This window comes from Neopsephotus bourkii, unplaced genomic scaffold, assembly GCF_033783945.1.
Source record: "Neopsephotus bourkii isolate Nb327-2 ecotype Australia unplaced genomic scaffold, CSIRO-AGI_Nbou_v1 NB_1346, whole genome shotgun sequence".
NCBI lineage: Eukaryota > Metazoa > Chordata > Aves > Psittaciformes > Psittacidae > Neopsephotus > Neopsephotus bourkii.
The window spans coordinates 5,029,806-5,055,689 of record NW_026901826.1 but is presented as its reverse complement, the minus strand read 5'-3'; the positions used below and the strand labels follow the sequence as shown (position 1 = coordinate 5,055,689).

At 38.2% G+C, this 25,884-nt stretch overlaps 1 long non-coding RNA gene across 1 annotated transcript; it reads left to right on the top strand.

The window, feature by feature from the left end:
• Positions 1-5: 5 nt before the first annotated feature.
• Positions 6-24,960, top strand: LOC133219324 (uncharacterized). Its single transcript, XR_009727399.1, has 3 exons — positions 6-161; positions 19,391-19,480; positions 24,826-24,960. It is a non-coding gene; the product is annotated as an uncharacterized LOC133219324 (long non-coding RNA).
• Positions 24,961-25,884: the final 924 nt, after the last annotated feature.

Sequence of the window (25,884 nt, the reverse complement as noted above, 5' to 3'; positions counted from 1 at the left end):
TGGATGAGGAGCAGAAAAAGCCTTGACTCTGTGTAAGAGCTGCTCAGCAGTAATGGAAACATCCCTGTGATATCAGCACTGTTTCCAGCATAAGCCCAAAACATAGCCCCATACCAGCTACTATGAAGGAAATTAACTCTACCCTTTCTAAAACCAGCACAGTAAGTCTTCATAAGTAAACCCCAACAGGTACATACAGCGTGGCAAGTAATGTGGGATCAATAAGACATTTGGGTCTTAGAGTGAGAGAGCTTAATGAATCAACAAGAATGTTATCTACACTGTAGATGCAAAGTTACATCAAACAACCCTGTCCTCTGCTTTGACATTAATCAAGCCAGCCATTAAGATGCTCTGAATTTCATCCAGAACTTGGTTAGAAGCCAATCTCAGAGCCAAGGCATGTGAAAGGAGGCTTAAATCCAGAAGCTGGAAGCTTGCAAAAAGAATTAATTATCTTTAAGCATCATGATCATTATAGTTGTTTCCTTTGAGACATCTGTGAGGGAGTTAATTTATAATGGATAATTTTCTAGCCCTTTCTGTAAATGGAAGATGCCATATGTCAGAGCTGGTTTTCTGACAAGTTGCTTCTTTGGCTGACTTTTTTAAAGTTTCTGCTTCCCATTTGTTTTTTTGTGTGTTGAATGGAAACTTAACTGAGCCCTACATCCCTCTTTAATGAGGATCAGCTTTCCTTTTTCTTAGTCTTCCATTCTGCAATACTTAGTCACAAATATTTCTTTTTTCAGATCTAACATCAAAGCAAGAGAACTGTGATACAATCTGGCTTTAGATACAGAAAATGCTATATGGCCTTTCCCCCCCTGCGAGATGATCCTGCAATTTGTGCTTTAGGTTATGAAGATCTTCATTACACTGTTTCTTCGCCTGTTCCCTTTTTCCCTTTCTGCCACTACTGATAGTACAGGAGGTTTTACCTAACAAAGACTCCACAAGTGTTACCACTAAGTTTCTTAGAACAGCACCAGTAGCCCCTGTGCATATGCTTAAATACTTTGTTGATATTTTTGCAGTCAGTGAAATAGGTACTACAAGCCAAATTTTCTTCATTTCTTAGTTTTACCAAACATTCTTGTCTCTTCTTCACTCTGTCAAACAAAATGTGGTACATCACCAGAGATCGATTCTGCCTACAAGCAGAAATGGCAATGAAATCTACCATGCTGCACCAGAGCATCACAGTATCACAGTATCACAGTAGGTTATAGATTGGAAGGGACCTCAAAAGATCATCTAGTCCAATCCCCCTGCCGGAGCAGGAACACCTAGATAAGGTTACACAGGAACGTGTCCAGGTGGGTTTTGAATGTCTCCAGAGAAGGAGACTCCACAACCTCCCTGGGCAGCCTGTTCCAGTGTTCCGTCACCCTCACTGAGAAGAAGTTTCTTCTCAGGTTTAAGTGGAACCTCTTGTGCTCCAAGGGCATCAAGGGAAAATGTTCAGTCCAAAGCATCTGGGCATAGTAGTGCAAAAATTAAAAGAACAATGAGAGAAAATCTGCTTAAATACCAGGAATAATGTAGTTCAGACTGTGCTTCATTGCAGTGCATCACCTCCTGTGGCATTATACAATGCTACGGCACCTCTCTTCATTTACCACAAATCCTTATATAACATCTTAAATTTTAATTAAAAGTTGAGAACAACATTTAAGTTCCCATTTTCGCCTATGAAGAATTAATTCCAACATGGGCTGGAACAAAACAAAGAGTCAAAATATGCTGGCTAATCCCAGAGAATTTTTTTTTTTTCCACTTTGATTAATGTTTTAAGGTACACGTTTCTCATCTCTATAAGGGTGGAATAAGTGGGATTTCAGTATGAGATAGAAGAGACAGTGACTGAACATGGTAGCGGTACTAATGGGTTGCAGCTGGCCATGACAGCTTTGATCTGATATTATTTGAAGGATAAAGCAGTGGGGTTTTGTCAACCTTTTTTTCAATGTTGATTCTTGTTTCTTAAGTTTGGGGGGAATTTCTGTAGGTTCCATTTTTAATATCAAGTATTAAAGGCCACTATTCTTGTTATTGTCCATCCACAAAGAAAAATAACCTTCAAATTTTCTGGGGTCTTTTTTTATTATTATTTTTGGTAGATGTGCTTCACTTAAAATTTTCAGGGACCATAATTCCCTGATCTAGCAGAACAGTTAGGTCTTCCTGAAACCTGGCATATTTCACTTCAGGCAGATGAGGTACTGAATTTTCCTTCTGTGCTGAGTATCTTTTGACAGCACCAGTCCCCAGCTGCAACAGTAAATATACTGAACTTGAAAGATGACTAAATTAGGTACAAAGCCACGGGGGATTTCCTATTACCTCCATAAATGTAAGTATCCCCTGCTGATTAAATGTCCTGTAAACATTCTTAGACAGTTACTCATGCAGGTTGATTGTACAGTAGGAATAAAGAAAAACACCTACTTAGATGAATAAGATATTATGGGGAAAAAAAAATAAAAATAATAAGCCAGCTAGAAGTGCTCTCGCAATTTTTATACTGAGAAGGAAAGAACAGCTCGATGCTGTTGGAGGAATTATGCATCTGTCCTCTTCACGTTTCCCTCATCCAACAGTGCTGTAGCTTAAGCTGTCTGGATCCTGTCCCCACTCCCACCAGATATTTGTACTCAGAGAACAGGTTAAAATAACACTATTGTTTCATTTCTGAATAAACTTAATGAATGGGAAAAATGCAGTAGAATGTTCCATCTTAAGTATATAGAAATAGATACATTTTAATGGATATGTGTAAAAGGTGGACATATATCTGTATGTGAGATTACCTTTACATTTTATTTTGCCATCAAATTTCCACCATAAAAGATAGAGTAGAATTAATTGTGCTTATAGACCTCATGGAATGATTTCTGTTCCTCTTCAGTTTTAAGTGCCTGTTTTGAGGCATCTATGTGGGTGGGGCTTTTCAGATATTCAGAGATAACCAAATATTACAACACTTTTGAAAATGAAATCTGCATTGGATATTTTCTGTAAAATGCATATTGTTTCTGTTTGTAATGCTTTTGAAATTGGAGGAGGGAATGAGGAGGGTGTTTCGGTTTTGTTTTGGCGGGTTTTTTACCCCAAAAGAGTGGGGTTCAGGAATTCCATGCACAAGCAAGTTACAACTTTGAGCAGTGTTGGTAATATAACCCCACCCTTCTATGATTCAGTGAATTTAAGTTTAATATTAAGTCTCTGGTATAAAACAAATACTGAGGAGAGGGGTGAATCAAACAGCCATCTCCCACATGAGTGGAGGGAAAAGTCCCACCTGACAATATTCATATGTTCCCTTCCACTGACTTGTCCCCACTGACCCACAAAAAGCACACCAGGGACAGACAGACAAATATTCCCTCAGCTCAGAACTGCTCTGCGTCTTCTGCCAAGCCCACAGGAGCCAGGAGTCAGACCCACTAAGCAGAAGATAGTCATTCCCTCCCTTTTCCTAGTAGGAATCCTGAGATTGATCTCAAACATTCATATCTTTTGAGGAGGTTCATATAATTTCTGAATCATCTTCAGCTTCCTATCCTGTGAGAGTAAACACTGGGATGGTGCAGCTCAAGCTGTGTCTGGCTGCTCTTTCTCCTTCGGTCACCATTTTCTCCTTGTCCTCAAGCTATACTCAGGGTGCCATCCTGCTAGACTTTAGCTAAATATTTGTATAGATGAGGGCACTTTGTTCTTTTATGATTCATGAAGATGTACTGGCCCATTAGCATCAGCAAGGATAAAATCCACTTTTACTTTCATTTAAATAAATCTCTTGCATCTGTATGACTTCATCAGTCTGACAGTCCTAATGCTAATGTACCTTTCTTTAAGTACATACAAAATTAAAGCCAAAGGACAAAACGTACAGTAAACAGGCAACTCTTTAATTCTAACTGCAGAACAGAAGATGAAACAGACCAAGATTACACAAAGTGTTGGCATATTTAGATTTCTGTAAGGCATCTGAAATGTTATTCTGTACTAAATCATTTAGGAAACTGAATGATGTGAAGGAAGCATACCTTTCATTAGAGGCCTGATAGGTATATCTGTACCTATAATCATAAGGAGTACATCATTTTAAAGTGACTTTTTTTTAAATTACATCCCTCTAGCCATCAGAAGACAACATAAAAAATATTTCTTATTTTATTATACAGCTTTCTGATATTCAAAACCCAAGAAAATTGGAACCATTATGAGAACATGGTCTGGGGGTATTCTAATTTGCCCAGCAAAGCAGAAATTTCAGTACCAACTGAAGTGTGCTAATAAAGACAAGCAAAAGAATAAGACTGTAGGACAAGCAGAATAACAGCTGCTAGCCTGGGAAGAAATGACTCTAGGGAAAAAAAAGAGATAAATATGTAGATGAATATAATTTCTCATGCAATGTTACAATCAGGAGTTAACATGATTGAGTGGATGTATGCATTAACTGATGAACTTTATCTAGGCCCACTCCAGATAAAACTTAGCTGCCTGAATGGGTGTCTAGTGCCGTATGAAGTGTTGTTCAATACCCAAAAGAGCAAAGCACGTTACACGGATGTTACAAAGTGCCTACCAGAGATGAAGACCCATTTGCTGTGGCAACTGGAAGCTAATCAAGATTCAATTAACAAGAGAATTAAAGAAAAATACAATTGACCAAAAGCTAGTGCCTCTACCAAAGAACAAGGAAGGCAGGCAGGCAGGCAGGAAGGAAGGAAGGAAGGAAGACAAGAAGGAAGGAAGGCAGGAAGGAAGGAAGTAAGGAAGGAAGGCAGGAAGGAAGGAAGGAAAAACCTTACACACCTGACATTCTTTATGCCATCTGTTTGCTAACTAATCTGCCAATAAATGAGAAATCAGATTTTGAATATAAAGGTACATGCCACTCACCCTTTCACAAAAGAATGCACTGCTTCTTGAAATTGGTTTTCAACCCTAAGTGAAACTCAACCCTAGAGTGAAATTTTGGAAACATAGAAATGAGGTCAGAGAGTAACCAAATGCATAAGAATGTTCCTATAACTCGTTTCAGAGAAATACATTGTTTTGGAGAACAGTTTGAAAAAGATAACATATACAAATGAAGATGGGAAGAAGACACAACAAAGCCTTTCTTACCATTTGGACTGCTGCTAGCACTTTTGACTTTTCTGTCATTGAACTTTTGAAAGTTGAAAGGAAAGAACCAGTTTTTGAAGAACTCTAACCAAGTAGAAGCTTTTTAAAAAGGAGAAGCTATTTGTGGACAATCCTTTTTATAAACAGATTGAATTATTCTTAGCACAGAGCTAGATTTTCTGGTTTATATAAATGGTGATTCATTGTTCTTGTGATTTGCAGTCCTGCACAGCTGCATTAAGTACTGTTTAGTGGCCAGTCATTGTGAAAGTACACTACACACAGGTGAATTAAAGGTAAACTTAACTTGCATGTGGCTAGAAGAGAGATGTATGACAAACTTGATCCACTGGTTTCTTGAGTAATTTACAGAAAATAACTGTAGAAATGAATGCAACAGGCAAGCAGGAAGGCAGAAAAGCAGGAACCAGCCGGTTCCCCTCAGGGATCTAACTTTCACCAGCATTTTGCAGTCTAGTGGCAGTGTCTTCCAGTTGTTTCTCACTTGCATGTGAAGAGATGATGAAAGGTTTCCAGAGGGATATCTGGACTGACTTACTTAGTTGTCTCAACCGAGGAGATGAGGTCTTCAGAGGTGTATCTTTCTCCTTTGCACCAAGGGAACTGAAGTACATCAGGAGGATACTTTCCACTGAGCCTAATATTTCTGTCCCTTGTTATTTGCCTGAACAGCATACCATGGATCTCACCATTTTTAGTGTTGATTTATCACCATGAAGTGTACCCCATATTTAAAGTCTTGTCCTGTCTGACTCACTAAATAACTTTTTAGCTTTCATCTTTTAAGTTTGTCAGCAATTGTTGATCCAGGAAAACAATGTCTCTTGCATCCCAAAATGCTAAGTAGAGCACACTCAGCTACTCCACACCTCCCAGGATCTCTCTGCTGTAACCTCTGATAATGTTTTCAGCTCCTTTAAACACTGGTCAGTATTGTCATCCTCATATACTGAGAACTGGACTCAAATGAACAAACCTTTTTGTACTATCACTAGGAGTATCAGGCTCATACTACCCACTTAAGATGGATGTTAATTAATTGTTTGGAGGTTGAAAACCAAAATGTTGGTAATTCCAGTAACAAGTCATTTTCTATGCAAGAGATACGTGTGTGTTGTGCCTGGACACAGCTGTTTAATTCAAAATTAACTATCTGATGAGTCAGGAGGAAGACATTTTTATTGGTACTTTTAGAATAAGGGAGGGGGAACGTAAAATCACTCAGATGTTTCATATGTGGGGAGGAGAAAACCACATTATGAATGAAGCAAAGTAATCAATCCAGCTGTTGTTTCTCCATCAGCTTCATCCTCTGTGGTATGAATTAGGGATGCTTAACTGATTTGGGTAAAATAAAAAAAAATACACAAAAATTTTTTATTATATTCAGATCAATTCAGAAATGTGAGAGGTATGAAGAGTCTTTGATTTAGATTACTTTTTAAGTTCTGCAAATTTTTGTCAGGTTCTATAATTATGTGGGAGGTATAGTTTTAGACCTTCATTCTGGGGGACTCCTCATTCAAATAAGAATGAATCTACAAAGTACTTATCAGATTCTTCTGAGGTTTGACCTTTTTATTGTGAAAGCTGTGGGAGGAGGAAGATTTGAAGTGAAGAGGGAGAAATCTGAAAAACAGCAAGGATTTTGGAGACAGGTTTGTATACTTGGTGTCTGTTTTTAACTCTTGTGGTAACTTTGCCAGTCCCTGGAATGATGCTAAGAGTTGTACTCTGAAATAAGTTTTGCTGCTGCACTTGCTCTCTGCCTCTGGCAGAAAGTCTTGGGTTCATTGATACATGACTGTTAACTTTGTGCAATTTAAAGGAAGGGATCTCTATAAAAAGATTTCCAGCCTGAAAAATGCCAAGGGAGTAGAAGGTGTCAAAGGTGTTAAGCTGAGTGCATGAGATTCATTATTTCGGTAATATACTAGATGGAATATAAACTAAAGCTTTATATAAGTGGATAAGGTTGATGCATACACATGATCGTCACATACCGCATCCTTTCATAAAACACCCTTTTTATATAAGATAATACTGTTTGCCACTATAGTTATACAGTTATGCAAACCCTTTATTTTTAAATGTATTTGACATTTACACTAAGCAATTAAGATGGCATTATTCCACAACAAACATGATACCTCTAACAGTTAAAATATAGGATTTATAATCAGGCTGTTGTCTCTTATTTTTTACTTCTCTAAAACAAGGAACTGACATCCTGTAGACAGTTGACGCTAACCCTGGCCAGTAACTGATCACTGACCAGCCACTCACTCTTCCCCAGAGGGATCGGGGATACAATCAGGAGAGCAAAAGCAAAAAACCCTCAAGGCTTGAAAGACAATTGAAGTGAAGAGGGGAGAAAACACAAGCAAGTGACACAAAGACCATCACTCACTAACTCAAATTGATGCCTACCTAGTCTCTGAGCAGCAGCTACTCAGAAAATTTACACCACCACCCAGTTATTACTGATGAACATGATGCCATATGGTATGGGATATCCCTTTGGTCAGATGGGGTCAGCTGTCCTGGCTGTGTCCCCTCCCAGCTTCTTGCCCTAACCTGTTTGCTAGGGAGGTGGAGGAAGAAATAGAGAAAGCCCTAACAGTATGCAAGCACTGATCACCAACTGGTAAAACGTTGTGTTATCAAACCTGTTTTGGTCCCAAATCCCAGATAGCACTATACAGGCTTCCAAGAAGAAAGTTAACTATCCCAGCCAGACCCAATACATTTCTACAAATTACTACTTGGGTCACATCCTGCTTTCTTTGTTTTCAGCCACTTCTGTCCTTTCCATCTTAAATCATGCAAACCATGCATAAAGGCAGACTGCAGTGTAGAGTAAAAATGGTCCTAAAGCATTCGATCACCTCCACTTGTATTAACTAGTTAAGCTTTTTCTTATGCTACTTGCTGTTTACCAGGACTTGACTTCCTTGTCCATTGTATGCTATAACAATGTGGTACTTATTTGTCTAATAATGGAAAATTATATTTCATGTTCTCTCTTCCATTCTAGTAGCGAGGCATGTCACATAAGTCACAACTGTATCAGCTAGGAACTGAGCCTCTCTGTAAATAGGCTAAGGATTGAACAGGCACAGAAAGCCCCTTATTTTTAAGGTTATGTCTATGCCAGAACTTAGAAGATGAGTTACAAATCATAGAGACTTTTAAACTTGCCAGCTTGGGTCTTGATAACAGCAAACACAAGATGACAAGAGGCTAAGGACAGACTATAGGATCCCAAGGTTCCAAAGCAGGTATTTGTGCAGGTTGTTTCAAACTAGCTCAGATATCTCTACAACTCAAAAAGTTGCAGTGTTCCTTTGTACAGTATAGAAGAAAAAGCTTTCAAAGATGATGTCCTATCATAGTTGTTCTTCCTGGGAGGTTGTTCTGGAGGGAAGATGTAAAAAACAAATTCTGTAACTGGAAAAAATGTAACTGGAAAAAAAAATCTTATCTGAGGTATATAGATAATCAAAGTATTGGGAGTTGTACCTAAGAAATATGATGGAAAAATCTGTGAACATAGAGGGTGTAAGAAGACACATTTGAGATACTGTACTCAGTGGATGTCTACAAGGCCTTGAAATCAAGCAGAACAGGAATGATAGGATATGTAAAGGTGTGGTTTAACAGATAAAAGGACATGCTCACAATGGAGCCTCTTGTGAAATCCACTATCAAAGGCCCAAATAACTTTCTAGTCCTTTAATTAATTATGTCTGAAAATTCCCACAAACTCTATTATCTTGTCACATAAAGAATCATTTCATTTTATTGGGTTTGCTTAATGACATTTAATCCAGAACACACATACTAGAACAGCCACCAGTGGCACAGGAAATCCACATGCCCATTACATATTATGTTCTAAGGGTAGATGTCTAGTACCCATTAAATCCTGCTGATAATACTACTTGGTTAGTAAGGACATCTTCAAGCATGTTTTGGGTCAAGCAGTGCTATTAATGTCAAATAAGCTATATTTCACTTGATTATACTTCTCACAGCAATGTCTCAAAACGAAACAGCTGAGCTGTGGAGAAAAGGTACGTCAGCATTTATAGTCACCAAAATGTCAGTAACTGCTGAAACATGTTATACCTGATTGAGAAATACAGCTAACAGGCACTAAGAAGATGCTGAGACAGGAGACAGAACCACTGCTCAGTTCCTGTCTTCAGAAATGGTCTAACACCAAAGATAAATGGCAAAACCCTCTACCACTACCAGCAGATCCCCTCACTGATACTTCCTCTACCACTTTGAATTTTCTTTCCCAGGAGATGGAAGTATAACTGCCATTGGTTTTAGTGGTAGAAACAAATTTCAGAAACCTCTGGTATCATGAGTGTATCATGTCTGGAGCCTCTTCCTGCATACTGATGTTTGGATTTGTCCTGTCTTCCAAACCATTAGGGAGTGACTGCTATAACGCCTGTACAGATCCACATGTAGATGGCCTCTGTGCATCATTCTGCAGTTGAAAAAAATCTATTCATGCAAATGAGTGCATATTTCTTTTTCCTATGCGCTGAGAGCCATAGCTTGTAAAAAAATTGAGCACTAGTTTATTAATTAGACATGTTCAACACACTGAAACTTGCAAGCTTCTCTCTTGCTATTCACAACTCAGTTCCCTGACCTCATACTTCCATGTCAATTATTGTCTTAGCGTCATTATAATTTCCACCAGCATATGTTGCTGTAAGAGTTGGACATCTTCTCCAAAAGAGTCACACAGGCTCCTTCTGTTATCTACTGACATCCTCGGAGTTAGTACACACCTCCAGATACACCCAACAGACTTAATGGGGAGTCTATGTGTTAATTTAGACAACATGCAACTGGCTAGATGTCTTCACTGTGTGCCACATTCACATCAACATTAGTCTGTAACATAACATTCATGTCAAAGGCATTGTTCTTCCCAGGCCCAGCACAGTATATGTTTCACTGACCTGAGTTTTGGTCAGCAGGGGCCTAGGGCTATACAGTATACAGGGTCTTAGATGTTTCCAAGGGGGAACCGGACTCTGGGTACCTGATACTAAACACTGAGTTTTCATTGTTAGCAGTAAAAAACCCCAACAAACCAAAACCAAAAACCTCTCGATCTCTTGTTACATTTTTTCCCCAGTTCTGGTTACAAGAAATGCTCTAATGAAGATATCTTTAAAATCTGTTTTGTTATTTATCAGTTCCCTTTGGACCTAACAGCAATGTCTGTAATTATGGCATGCTTTATGTCCAAATTTGAAAACAGACTTTGATTTCTAGAGAATGAGAGAAATAGTTCTATATACTTCACTTTATTTTTCTTAAGGCAACAGATTTACTTGAAAGAAAGAGCAGCTCTAAGGCACTGAGTATTCAAAGGATACTGTTTGAACAGGGTTTTTGGGGGGAAAAATACCAAAACCAAAACCAACACCAAAACCAAAACCAAAAGACCAACTCCATTACAGTCGGGCTCTTTAGTTTTGCTTCATGCTTTACAGAAAATAATCTGAGCATTCATCTAAATGTCAACACACAGTTTCTTTGGAGATGTGAGAGGCAATCTGTATATACACAATGCTAGATGTTTGCTGTATATGATGACTTAATGAGGGCTGGTGAAGATTTGTGAAGCTTAAAGGCCAACTGAAACATACCTTAGTAAGATGTCTGCGCATATTTCCTAGTCATTGTTACTGAAATCGTTGTGAAACTCAGGGGAGCAAATTAGATCAGGTATGAACCTGCAGTCTACCCTGGCACCTTTTGCTTTTCCTCTGCTTGTTTCCAGGGCCATCCAAATCAGCACAGGGATACTGGCTGCCAGAGCCTGTTGTTTACTGATTGTGCAGAGAGAGATAATGGGACAAAAAAATACTCTGCTTTCCACCACAGCAAGGAACTCTGTGTGTGTGTGTGTGCCTTTGGTCGACAGGGTGAATTCTTTGAGCTGCCTGTTTTGTCATCCGTCAGTGAACCGACTAAGGGTAAAGACATAAATAGCTTACGCTGCCAGGATGCCTTGGCAAAACTCCTGTTTGGAGCAGCAGAAGGAGGAGGTTTTCTAGCTCACATGCTAGTAAAGTGGATTTGGACCACTTACTCCTATCCTGAATTGATGTGTAGCCTTGGTAGGGTGTAACATCAACTGTGTGAAAATGTACCCCTTAGGTAGTGTCCTTGAGACTATGCATGTAGAATCACTAAAATGTGGACTGATTTAATTAAGTATTCTCTGTCAACAACTTACACACCATACTGTGAATATCCCGTGTTAGGATAGGTTTCCATCTCCAACCAGTGAGAAAGAGAGGCTTCTTCAAAACCTTCCTTCAACTATTTTGCCTGAATTTCCACACAGCTGCTCTCTGTAGCAAAGGGAGGGTGGCTTAGATGCCTAAAATAGGGATGTAAATAACACTTCTAGCTATGAAAAATCAAGCAGAAAGATCTACGTGGTTTCCATGGTTATTCAGTGAAGATCCATTCAGGTTTTCTGCAGCCTTTTCCCACTTGTGACCCTGGATCTCAATATTCAAGATATTTTCTGTAAGTGCTTAACATTAAAGCAAAACTGCAAAGAAAACTCGTATTTCACATTTGAGTACATGGCACAAAGCAAGTTTTCCTGACACTCATTAGCTTAATGTGCAATTAAGAAAAGAACTCATTATTTTATTTGCAATATAAAATAGAACAGAAAAAGCAAAGACATAGAAAAGTTCTGGAAAAAAAAGCATTTTTCTCTGAGCTCATCTACTTATTTAATATATCCTAAAAATTCACTATTCAGTAGTCTTTGCATAGATCATTTTTCATGTGAAGTTTCAGACCTTTCTTTAACCACAGCCACCTTTTGCAGATTGCTGTATCACTTTTTGTATTGTTCTAGTGAAATCCATTTCACTCACAAAAAAGGGGTATTGCCCTGTAGAATTCCTTTCATTTTTACTGAACCAATTGAATTTTTTTAATTTTTTTTAAATTTTTTGTCATTTGAATTAAGGAAACATTCCCTGTCCTCAAAATCAGACTCATTCTGTCCTTAGGAAATTGCAGAAGGCTGCACATGAGCACTTTCATTGGGGACTATCAGCAAGGCATCAGGATGTGATGAAACGGGATTAACCTTTTAGAGATTGGAACACTGTTGCTAGGGCTTCCAGCACAATAAATCCTTTCTTATTGTTGTGCTCCCTTGTTGTTATCAGCGTATAAATATCACAGAAATATTAATTCTCCAGTATGTTGTTGCGGGATTCAAACTTTCCCAGGAGGATTTTAAACCAACATGAATAAGACTATTCTAGAAGTAACAGAGACTTTGTACTGAAGCACATTAATGTCTCCAGTATGATGGAAGATTTTGTATACAATTATCCTAGATGACAATAAAAAAGGAAAAGCCTGTGTGGTTCTAAGTTAAAGCACTATAAAACTGGAATGTGCTTATTTATTTTTATGCTTTCCTGTCACCCTCTGTTCTTTGTATTCATAACTTGCATTTCATTTTTTATGCCTAGTGTGCATGTGTATGAGCCCAGTTACAGGTACCTATGTGTTTGAGCATACAGTTATCTTTCTACACTCTTAGAATCACGGAATCATAGAATGATTATGGTTGGAAAGGACCTACCCTTTTCCAACTATCTTATCACTATCCCTAATGATAGTACTATCACTACAGCCCCTGATGAAGAGCCCTTCTCCAGCATCCTTGCAGACCCCTTCAGATACTGAAAGGCTGCTATAAGGTTTCCACATAGTGTTCTCTTCTCCAGGCTCAACAACTTAAATCATTCTATTTGCCAGGAAAAAAAAACAAAAACAAGCTCTCTGCAAAACATTAGGCATCTGTGTAAATAGCTGGTGACTGTCAGCCTAGGTGTGAAGTCCTTTGTAGAGAGTGAGCTTCTTTGTGGAAAGGTGGCTCCTAAGTGCCTAGATGAAAGAATGGCCAAATGAGCTACAAAATGTTTCTAGTAATATCATTACCGAGCGAGCAGCTAAACGTTTCCACATGGTTATCACAAAATGTTTCACCAATCAATACTTGTAAGTTTAAGTGCCAAGCTGTAATTGAGGCTAAAGGCCAGGAGCCAGGTGCCATGGAGTAGCTCTGATCAATTTTGTGCCCAGCTGTAGCTATCAGCCCTTGCCCTGCCTGTCTGTGTTTGCTTAAATAGCTGGGGATGCTCAGACACAAAAGAGTGCTTAAAGTCTTACAAAATATTTGGCTGGTTCAATGTTCCTCTGAATTGCCAGTAATGCTCAGTAACTTCATATTTGCTCAAATATAATAACATATCCAGTAATATACCAAGTAAAAGGCAAATAATTGCCATGGAGGCATTATCCTTTGGTGTTGCTGGGCTGCTTCCTATTTGTCTCCCAGAGCTTAGGAGGGAACAGGACTGTAAGCATGAACTAGTATACAAACAGAACATCCCAGAGTTCTGTGATATCAGTATGAGTACTTATGCAGACACTGCTGCTGCTGAGCAAACCATGCTGTTTTCCAGCTCAGGATTCTAAAAACAGGGATTATGTGTTTGTTTCCTGAAAGGAACCTTAGACCATTCTAGTAGTATAAGACCTATGGACAACTCTGAAGGTGCTGGTAGGATGAAAGGAGCAATTTTATTTGAGAAGAAAAGAGCTTCTTCCTGTTGTTTGCTGTCTCTGTCACTTAATCCATCCTCCTTGTTCTTTTGCACATGCTGCTTGCCCTGCCTGATAGGGTATTGGTCATAAGCTAACGAGCACTAATGAGTTTCTGCCGTGAACGATATGACTTGGCTGACCCATTTAAATATTACAAGCGGGCACTTGAATAATGAATGATAAAGAAAATGAAGGCAACCTGTTCTTAGCACTTTGGCCTTTGAATGTCTTAAGTTGCTTGCCATTAGTTTTGTCATTTTGCACAGGTATAGTGCAGCCAGCAGGAATCAGAACAGTAAAAATTAGGAAAGTCATTCTAATGTGCAACATACTGTGAAAGCCATATGTTCTTCATTGGTTTTGCAGTAATTTTTTGTTCCTACTGTTATGTAGCTATATAGTCTGTTTTGACTATTTAAGTACATAGACTTCTGGGAGGAGCATTTCAAAATTAACTTGTCAGGGTTATTTTGATTCTGTTCTCCTTCAGGAACAGCTGTGAAAATTTTGGATGTGGTATTGAAAATAACATAAGTAGTGAAAATGAGTTGTCATAAGCAGAACTGCATGATTTTAAAATTTGATATAAAGGTACTATTTGGGTTGGTTTAAAGCAGTTTTAAAATTCTAATAAGATTTTCCAAATGCTTTTGCACAAATAAAATGACATATCAGAAATTTTGAAAGAAACTATCACATGGGTTTTTTTTTCAGAAAATATCTCAAATAAAATTCAATGTTAGACAGATCTGGAGGCAAGATTCAGGAAAAAATACTAAATATTTATTGACCAAAGAAAGAATTGTTGGTTTTAGTATCAGTGAGATTTCTCATGTTGTTTTGAGTTTTTCCTCAGAACATTTCAGGGTGGTTAATGGACATTGCTCCATCAGAAACATATGAATTTCAAGTAATTTTATTTAGATAATTTTAGACAAAAATATTTCCAATTAACTTTGCTTTCATTAAGTGATGTATTTTGTGGAAGGTGTGGTTGTATTTGGGGGGAAAAGTGGTTATTTGATCGTCTTTCTTCAAGGGGGTGTAGAGCAGCTGAAGTTGGGGAGTGAACAAGTGGCTGTGTGGTTCTGAGTTATCAGCTGGTCTTAAACCACGACAGTTGGAAATACTGGTTCTATTAGCTTGGAAGGATGGTAGAGGACATTAAATTTATTTTTGTATCTCTTCATGTTCATGGTCAAGTTTGATTGATTCCCAAGCCTTCCTGCTGTTTTCTGTCTGCCTTCTCAATGTTTGTCTGTAGTATTTTAGACCAATTCCATTCTCTGTATCTCACTCCCATGCTAACACTTAAGGAAGCATTTCTGTATGGCTTAGTCTCTGTCTTCTGTTTAGATTGAAACTTAGTGTTTATTATTATCCATAAATGAAATGGTTTTTACCCATATCTTGAATGGAGGGTGGTATTTATAATACCTCTGTTTCTCACTTATCAATGCCTTAATTAACTCCACAGCTTACCACTGTTATCTCTGTTTTGCACACTAGTGTTAAAGAGTTTGAGTGTTTCCATAATATAGCTATTTAACTTTCCTTAATTATTACCTAATGCATGTGCTACCTGTCATTATATGATACTATTAGTAATAATAATATTTCTTTCTGGGCAGGGAATTATTGTTATTACTGCAACACTTTTTAGTATGATCTTTGTGCTGTGGCTTGTAGTGGAAAGAAGTAATAATAGTGCTGGAAGGGGCCAAAATACTGGGTTCTTGGAGGTATGCCAAGGAAAATAAATGCACGGTTACCTTTCTCTGCCAGGTGATCTTGTTGGTGCCGACTGAGACAAAGGAATTATTCCAATCAAGTTCCTTTCAGTTGAGATATTTGTGCTGGCAGAGAAACAGTCTCAAATGCATATTTATCCCCAAAACTAGTATCCTGACGTTTTGCTTTTCTGTTTATTTTTAGTGGGCTTTACAAGTGAGATACATTGAAAAAATAGAAGCCAATCTGTCTTGTGCAGCCTCTATCATTCACATACAGACTTGAACACTTGTTTTCAAATTTGGCTTGTTGCAAATCTGTCCAAGCCTCTTCTGATAGGGTGATAATACCACTTTTGGAAGTGGTTTTGCTTAACACTGAAAGTTGCATTGCTAAGTGACTCTGTCATCAATTTATTCTTTTTTCCATCTAACAAAATTCTGCTGGGAGAAACATGAAAGAAATCAGGTATCAGGCATGCTTCCTGGGCAAGAGAAGGAAATTCACTTAACAGTTTACTTGCTTTCTTTAAAATATTCCTATCCACTCTTCTAGGATGGAAGAAATGACATCAGTAATTTCCTTCATCTTTCTTACTTCTCATGGATGAAGAACTTATTCTAGTTGTGTGAATGTCTTTCATGAGGTGTAATTCAGCTCAACTTTCAGCAGTTCTCACATTTCTCAGTCTCAGGTGATATACATCTAGGAATTTAAAGATATTTTTATGGGCACATGTTTCAGTATTCACCTCTAAAGTAAGATTGCAGAAATCCTTGATCCATATATACATTTAATCCTCAGGGCTTATTAGTGGTTCATCAAATTGTCTCAGGAGAACTTTTTAACATCCTTTCCTATGAGCATTTCAATGTCTAATCTTCTCCTGAAGCCTCATTCACCTAAGTCTTATTCAGCTAGGTTTTAACATTACAGTGATTCAGAAGTGTCTCCAAATCGCTTCTCCACTCTTTCATTTTTCACTTTTAAGTTATCCATACCACGCCTAAGTATTCCAGAAACCTGCATGGTGTCAATCCTTCAAGAAAAAAATAATTTCCTGATTGCATATCTATGACTGGTAGTCAAATCTTTCTTATCATAACTAATCCTTGTTGCTTGTTTTCAATTTTTCTTGCTATGCATTTACATTCCTCTCTTTGGAATGGGATGAATTCCAGAGATATAACTTAAACCTTCTTTTCTTTGATCATTCTAGCTTAGTGTAGACAGCCTTGACCGACTCCATTGTAAGTTCTTGTCCAGAAGCCAAGAACAGTCAGTAGCGTCTCCCTTGCTATTTTCAAAATCCTCTAATTTCTAATCATATTTGTCAGTTCCTTTTTCTCTACATCAGCTCCTGTGGCATGATATTCATTTTCATTAATAAGAGCCTCTTCCTGGTACAAGTTCCAGTTTTCTCTGTTCAAGCTACCAAAAGCTCCTTGACTGTCCATTCCTCTCTTTATTGGACTAAATGTGCCAACTTATCTTGTTCTCCCTCCAGTTCTTTTTCTTCTTCTCTGAAGCAGATCTGTTCTTCAGCTCAGCTTTCTCTCTTCTCCTGTGGAGAGAAAACTGTGGAGGCTGCACAGGCACATGTTTCCAGGTTCACTTTCTTGTACTGGAGTTTGCTGTTTAGTTCTGTTATGCACTGCATTTGTTGAACATCACTATGCCTGAAAGTCAAGAGATCTCTAACTCTAGCATATTGCCAAGTGTTGCATATTCCCTCTCTTGCACATCGTCATATCCTGAAGTCAAGCCTATCACCACCTTTGGTTATGCCACTTTCTTTATTTGACTCCTTTTCATGAGTTTCAGCTGATGACTCTTCAGCCAAAACCAGCTTCCACCTTGTGTATTGCTGGCAGGCATGGGAAGGGGAAGAAATTTTATCAGCTGAGGTTTTATTAAAGTAATTTACCAGACTTGGGCTTTTCTGACAGTCTTTTCTTTTTTTCCTTGATGTCAAGCTCATGAATTCACAATATGTTGTAGGGTCTTGAAGCAACTTGAAGCATTATAGCACAAAAACTTTAGCTTTGATTCTCACTATATGTGTGCAACTATATATTTATTTGGGGAGAGGGGTTAAAGAGAACCCTGGATTGTTATTTTTCCACTCCTTTATGTTCTTTCTTTTTTCCTGCTGCAGAAAAACTAGTATGGGGTTAAGATCTATGCAGTAATAAACCTTTGCCAGGGGCAGGAATCTAGCAGTCACAAACAATTAGCTCTTTCTGTGAATGGTCCAAGGTTAATTTTAGCCTCCTAAACTGTCTCCTGCCAGATCTGATAAGTTTTTCCCTTTAGCTCCAGCTGTCTGGTCCCTGATGGGATTTGGCAACAAGGAGGATGGCATTATCAGCCCATTAACTATCACTAGCAGGAGAAGTGTGATGTTGATGATTATTGATCACCTGTTCTTCAGGGTTATCAGGCGATGTTGACTAAACCTGACGCTTGGTTGTTTCTGTGAGCAGCTCTTATTTTTTTACTGGCTGATGGCATTTCTCTTCCTGGTTCTGCCCATGGACAAGAGAGAAGCGCATCAGGGCATCTCTGCTTTTGCTATCAACAGGTTATGTTTGACTGCAGGAAGGGATTGGAGTAAATGTTTTGCCATTTCAGGGTCAAAGTCTGGATATATCCCATGCAGCTGTCTGTCTCCATTTACAACACAACTTTGTAAATGCTTTTAGTAGTAGAAGTAGTGGAAGCATGGAGAGTCCCAGCAGGTTAGAAATTATTTGGAACAGGCTTTCAGGCACTGGAGGGATCTGTGTGGTACTCTCTAAACTGTGTATGGCCTACACAGACGGGGGGGGGGGCTAGGTATAAAAGATGCAGAAGGTCTACAAGTAAGACCCAGCCCAATGGGACAGCAGTGTGCAGTCCAGCTTCCGCAGACACTTGGAAACAGAGGGTATACTTGATTGTTTTGGTTTTTGGAACAGGCAATTATAAAAAAATCTATAGAACTCCAGTGTTTCCTTCCTAGCCAAAGCAATATTATTCGGGGCTCTGGAGGCTAAACAATGCTTGTTTGTGGTTTTTTTTTTCCTAAAACAAACAGTCTGGAAAGAATAAGTATTATGTTTTCTTCCAAGGCATAGCAACACGAATTCTGGGACTAAGCCCAGGACCAATACATTATTTATTAATGCATAAGATATCCAGTCAGTTATTAAATTGAAAATAGCTAAATCATTTATTTTGCATATTTTGTACCCATCTATTTCGTTACTTTGGCTGTCACAATTAAATCAAGAGACTTTTTGGGAAAAAAAAAAACAAACAAACCAACAACAAAACAGGATCATCATATTAAGACAAACAGACATTGACCAGATATATCCTATGAGTAAGTGGTATCTTGGAATAAAGATGAAAGAAAGAAGTGTGGTTTAGTATAACCTCATGAGAGGGGAAAAAAAAAAAAAAAAAGAAAGAAAGAAAAAAGAAGAGACATTTTGAAATATTTTCACTGTTTTTTTTTTTTTTTTGTTAGTTTTCTCTTGCTCCAGTGCATGGTAGAACAGGAATAGATTTTATGTTTAAAATAACTTTCCCTTTTTAATTCTAAAGCAAATGGCCAATGGATTTTTAAAATCTTAGTAGATCTGTTGTCATTTAATTTCATAGTTTTGGGGGGGGAATTAAAAGAAATTTTAATTTTTTCTTTTTTTTCCATTTGCCTCTTCATATGAAGACTTAACAGTTATTGTCTTAGTGTATAAATATCATTCTTAATCACAGAAAACCAGAGTCAATCAACATTTCCTCTACTTTTTTTTTCCAGATTGATCAGTGAAACGTGTATTAGCCCTGCCATAGGAAGATACAGACATGAATTGTGGAGGAAAAGGAGTTTGCAGTGTCTGAAATGAAGGTGATTTAAATGTTGAACTCCTACTCTGAAAAAAAAGAAATCTGAAAAGAATTTCTTGGTTTAGAAATAAAAATTGATGCTTTGGGCCTTTCAGCAGAAGGAAGATTTAGAAAGTGTATAAGCTCCAATTTGCTGTGACCTATAAGAAAGTCTTCCCAGTGTCACTGGGAAAGCCTGACCTCTCCAAAATGCAGAGCATGGGGAAAAAAAAGCCTGTCCTTCAAACTTATACCTCTGCTCCATTCAAAGCTCATCACAACCAACATGCTTCTACATTTGTTTTGACACATCACCCAATTTCATAAACACTTGTTTTTATTCAAGAAATGGTCTTGTCAAGAGGCTCAGGTACTTCAGTGTTTAACCTCAGTAGCATTAAAAGAATGCTGAGTGGTAGATAAGAAATGGGATAGGAAGAGAAACAAACATAAGGAAAGAAAAGGAAAGAATTAAGTCTTGGTTAGGGTTGGGTTTTTTTAGTTAAAGATCAATATCATTGTCATGGTCTTGGTTACTCAGTGGAAATAGCTTGAAGAAAGCACAGAATTGTAAATTAAAATGCTCAGCCACCAGTTACAAATGTGTTCTTCCTGACTGCAGGTTATTTTCATACCTAAAAATCTGCAAACACTATTTAGCTGGACTTTGCATCACCCTGTTCTTTTTGTTTTAGTTAGCAAAACAAAAAGAACACAGAATGAGCTAGCATAAAGAAACTAAAAGGATGAAATAATTAAAAAATAAATTTAACATGGTTTCCACCCAAACCCATTCTATGCTATCTGCTAAGTGTTTTTTCCTTATCTGTATGTTCTATATTTTATTATAAAATATAGTTATGAAGCCTAAAGCTTGAAAATCACAAAAGATCCATTTTGATCAAGTATTACCTGACATAAAAGAAGAAATTGGCTAGAAATCAATCAAATTATATTTTTCACAGAAATGTAATGGGTGAAAGCTAATCTTTCACACCTGATTTCTGAAGGTATATTGAACTCCAGTAGGATTCTGAAAAGCTCCATATTACCTTTGTAGAGCTTACATACCTATGTCCCTGTGTGAGTTTCAAGAAAGCCATACAATTTTTCCAGGATTGCCTAATGCTAGAGAATTTGAATTCAATTAATACTTCCTTTCTTATGCTAGAAGTTTCTTGAATGTTGACTTTCATCATCAAACTTTGATGCCTACTGTGGTGGTTTGTCCATTACTTTCATGTCAAAAGTTCTCTTGCAATCTACATTTAGATGAGTATGCTCCTGGACTTCACATAAAATCCACTAGAAAAGAATTAAATGCTAAATGCAGTCGGTAAATAATTGGGTAGTCAGCAGTAGTGCAGCCCCCCTTGACTGTAAGTTCTATATTTTGCTCTGCTGAAAGTGTACTAAGGTCACTTCTCTAATACACCAAGTCAGCAGGCCATGGGGCACATTGTTCATACCTTCAGCAGAAACCAATCTAGTGTGCAGATGGGCACTCAAGAGTCCCAGAGGAAAAAGGAACAAACAAGCAAGCAAACACAAAATTTGAGATCTTGGCTGAGGTTCAAGCTGAACACAAACTGTGCTTCCAAACCTCCAGACCCAACACTTTTGAGGCTGCATATATTTGACCATGAGGAATGACAACTAGAAGTTCTCAGAGGAAGGACTAGGACATAGGCACCAGATATGCCTATGTCCTAGCAGTACAGTTCAGTATCATTGAAGGGGATGTGACATGACAGCCAATAAAACAAAAGACACACAAACAAACAAAATCCCTAACAACAAAGAAGCAAAGAAACAAACAAACCCCCCAAATCCCTCCTTTCATTCTTTTTTTGCATTACTTTCCCCCCTCCATCTTGGAACAGGGCTAGGCAGAACAAATGCTGGGCCTATGGATGTCAGTATTGCCTAGTGGTTCTAGTAAACTCTCCATGGATGTTACTGGAGTCCAATTGACTACGTTACCCTCTGAAGGTGACTGAGTTCTCTATGCAGTCAAGGATGCAGACTAGAGCTGTCTATGAAGAACACAAAGTTATCTTCGTCACCCCATTACTTCTGTGACTGTGGCTGCTACGGAACCTCAGTTAGGGATCTAAATTGTGGAGGCAGAATTATGTCCCCTCCAGTAGTTTTCCATAGCTCAGCTACAAGACAAAGAAAAAGCTGTCATCATTTTGCTGATTTCTGAAACAAAGGGAGTACAGCTTCCATTTGCCTGATGGTACATACACACTCAAGCTGTAAAAAAACAAAACAAAACTCCAGTTATATCTTCTGCAGAGCCCTACTCTGTCTGGGCTTGGTCCAGTTTCCAACTGAGCAGAAGCAATTCAGTCACTCCAGAACAGCATCATCCACCCATGGTATGATTCAGCAGCAGCAACTGTGCTTTGTATTCATAGTTTTTCAAATGGGATTTAGCTTTCAAGTGCAAAGAAGCACTAATGTATATGCAATCAGACAAAAAAACAAATTCCAGAGAAATGTGATTGAGCATTATTGCTCTTATGGATATCACTCTACTTCAGAAGATTCAGGCAAAGTGCTTGATCAGAAGTTTGTTTTCAGACAAAAGGTTTCTTGAGCCTTTTGAATTTTGCATTTGGAAGCTTTGAAGTTGTCTCATGCTCCCATGCTGAGGCTGGCAGGGGATGGATGTGCATACTGGCTTTCTTGCCTGTGAATCTTCTTAAATGTTACATATGTTTAATGTTTTTAAAAAGCCACCAGAAAGCCTATTAGACACAATAGCTCAAGGCATAGCTATAGTATATATACTTCAATGTGGCATTACACATCAAAGGGCTGTGATAGAGTAGGACTTTGAAAACACTGATACTGGGCCAAGTAAAATACAGTTATAAGGTAAGACTGTGTTTCACTGTGACCTCAGAAGTCCTTGTTCAACAGGCAAAAGGAGAGTGCATGAAGTGATGTTTGTAAATGAAAGTCTGGGACATTCATCAGCATCCATGCGTTTTGTGATCTTTTGAAATGTTTTCTAGAGTTTGCAGAATTAGTTTCCATTTTGTTTCTGATGAAGTCATCTGTTCTGGCTATGCCAGTGGTGGATCTTAGAAAAAAGGCAACACCTTTCAGACATACATATTGATATTACAGTTCAGAAAAAGGCATCTGCACACAACTTCTTGAGGCTGTCATTCTACTATCTGTTGTGCTCCATTTCATTTTGGTGATGGCTAATCAATTTTGCGCATAAATCAGGGATCAAAGTCACAAGTGCACTGTGCAAGGTGCCACAGGTATGTCAATCATTAATTTGTATTCATTGATGTTAGCATCATGAATATGGTAAGGAGATACTGATTTCAGAGTTGGATTTTTTTGCCTGTTTAATGGCAACCAGTGTTTCCTAGCCCTCTCTGCCCACTGCCCTTTACTGTTTCCTTCCCCCTTTCTATGGATGTTTGCAGTGCAGTGTTTAAATTTGGATGAGGCAGCTGGCCCTCCACTGGGGAACAAGCTGCCTACAATCTAGCTATTCCGTATAATCCTCTGCCTCTTGGTTTTGTGGGGATTATTTGGCATAAGTAATAAGAAAGGTATTGGGAACCATTGCAGTGATTATACAGTGACCCTCAGTGAAGAGCAATACCAAACTGCTGAAATAAAAGCTCTTCTGCACAATATATTACATAGTGAGGTGGAAACTGTGATTGAAACAGTCTTTTCTGAGAAATTAGGAAAGGATAAAGATGAAATAACTCCTAATAATTTCAAAACCATTGAAAAACTGCTACAGAAACATATAGCTCTAAAGAACTGTTCATGCTTTAGAGAGACATGGAGAGAAATCACTGACAAATTACTGCACCCTTTGAAGTGCTGGGAGACTTGAACAGAGAGCGAATCTTCTGTCCTACATATAGTGTTAGCTGATGCAGATTCACTTTGAGATTTTTTCAAGTTTTGAAGGAGGAAAAAGCCCCACTTTCCTTCAGGCTATACAATAGAAAAAGTCTTTAAGGAGTATGCAGCTATCAGATCAAATCAGACCAGGCAGCAGTTTCAGATTCTGCCCCACATGTAGTGCAGCATGAGGCCTTTGGACCCTCAATTTCCTTAGCTCAAGTACGTACCCTAGCCATTTGTCACCATCTGTTATCAGAAGTCCATCCTGCCCTAAGGAATCTTTCTGATAACTATTAATTGTAACCATATGTTCCCATTAGAAGTTTGAATAAGTCAGCATTTTCTTTGCTTGTCATCAAAACTTTAGCACCCAGCTCTAGCTGCCAAATCTGTCAGAAGGGTTTGTAGAGACAACTAAAGAAGTGCATTGCTCATCCCCAATTGAACCTTTGCCTCAACACTGGTTGCAAACACTGAGAATCAGGCCAAAGCTGTTGTGACTCCTTCCTAAGCAAAGCAACCTTGACAGCCCCTGTGATGTGGTCAGGACTTGGGAGGAGGTAGAGGACAGCACATTTAAAGGCAGGGAAGCACAAGGCATGTGTAAAGGGACTGAGTGACCTCTTTGTCCAGGGATCTTTCACACACGTTTGTGGGTTCTTTAGAAAAGTTGAACTAAACCAGAGAGGCAGCAGAGTTTTTCTCTGCCAAATGACTACATAGGCAGACTTTTAGGTGATGGCTCAAGGAGAGCTGCCTGATAAGAGCTATGTTGAGAACAGGGGATGCCAGACTTAAAGAAGGCTGAGGGGAATGACAGCTGAAGATTAGGGAACTTTAAATGCACAGGAGATTTTATTTGCTAGTAAGGCATTTCTGCTTCTGCTTGGAACACTGACTCCAAATGGTAGGATTGTTTTTCTCATCAGCTCCTACTGGCATTATTTCTTCACCCATATTTGCTTAATTCCCATGGAAAGAAGAAAACCATGTTTTGCTCGTTCATTGGATTTGTTGTGTATGATCTAACATTAGACTTACATTAACTGAAATAATAAATAGTTATTGATTCTTTGCTGTCATTTCTGACCATTAATGGTAGCTGCTTTTCATTCCCATGTGTATTTGTAATAGCTACCCTTACGAAGGTCCCTGGTTATCGCTGTGCTTTCAGGGTGTAATTCCATCTGCTTCATTCATCTCTCAGACTTTAAAACTGTCACATCTCAATCACCTATTAAACCACATTAAACCTGTGCACTATCTGTGTCTGCAACCATAGAACTGGAGCTTTTCCTTCTGATTAAGCATCAGTAAGGGGCAACTTTGTCAAATGGAACTCCACTAATGAAATGTGTGATGTTTACATATGGAACAGAAGAAATGAGACCAAAGAAAAATACTATGGTATCTGAAATAATGAAAATGTTGGTATATGCAGGTCTGTAGTATATAACAACTTCTTTCTTTCAGATTATGTTTGATTTATCAGTACCAGCACTTCAGAGAAAGAACAATGCCTTGGTAAAGGGTTGAATGTCACCTACTTCAACAGAGGGCTTCTAGGCACCACAGCAATTAGCTTATCAGATAATCATAAAATAGGATCATGAGTACATCATTTCACATACACTTTTATAAGAAGCAATGTACCTGTTGCTAGAGGTCTAGCGTGAATTTTGTGTGTAAATACAGTGTCTGTCCTGTGATCAGTAACTAGAGTATCAAAGGTAGTTTCAAGCACAGATGGAGAAAATACATAAGAGGCAGTCTGGAAGGTAATGAAAAGCAGCAGTTACAACATGCCAACTGTCTGACTATCAGAATTTTGGCATTGCAATTGAGACAAGTTTTGGGAGAAACTTGCATATGGACAATGAAGTCACTTTACAGATAGAGTTTTCTGCCATGTATAGGGAGCAAACTAGAAGAAAAAACATGACACATTTCACAACATTCATTTTTTAGTAGCATGATCTCAATTTTGGAAAGATATTCAATACAACAGACAGCAAGGATTCAAAACACCATATGATTTGGGCTCCTAAGTCTAATTATGATGTCATAAATGGGGCAAAGGAACAATGAGGTTTTTCAGCAGGTTTAACAAAGAAATCATGGCAAAAAATGCAAATGATAAATGTGGGAAAGCAAACCCCGGTCATGAAAATGATTTTTTGGCAAGGTTGTAAATATTCAGACAGATGACTTCAGGGGAAATATGAAATGATAAATCATAAGTATCATAGAAGACCTACACTTGGTCCTTTTAAACTTAAATTTTTCCTTTGAGGAATTGAAAGAGCAAGCCTCAGGATTTCTGCTGACATCATGTAAGTTCATGATATAGACTGAAAAAACTAAACCGTAATGCTTTGAATATCTTCATATCTCCCTTTCCCACCTGTATAACAAAAAGAAAAAAAAAGCTGAAATTTTTTTTTGGTTACTAATAAGAAAATAAAAATGCAAATTAAAGAAATTATCAAGGACCTGGATTAATCTTTGACTCCTTGTAGAGAAAATAGAGAA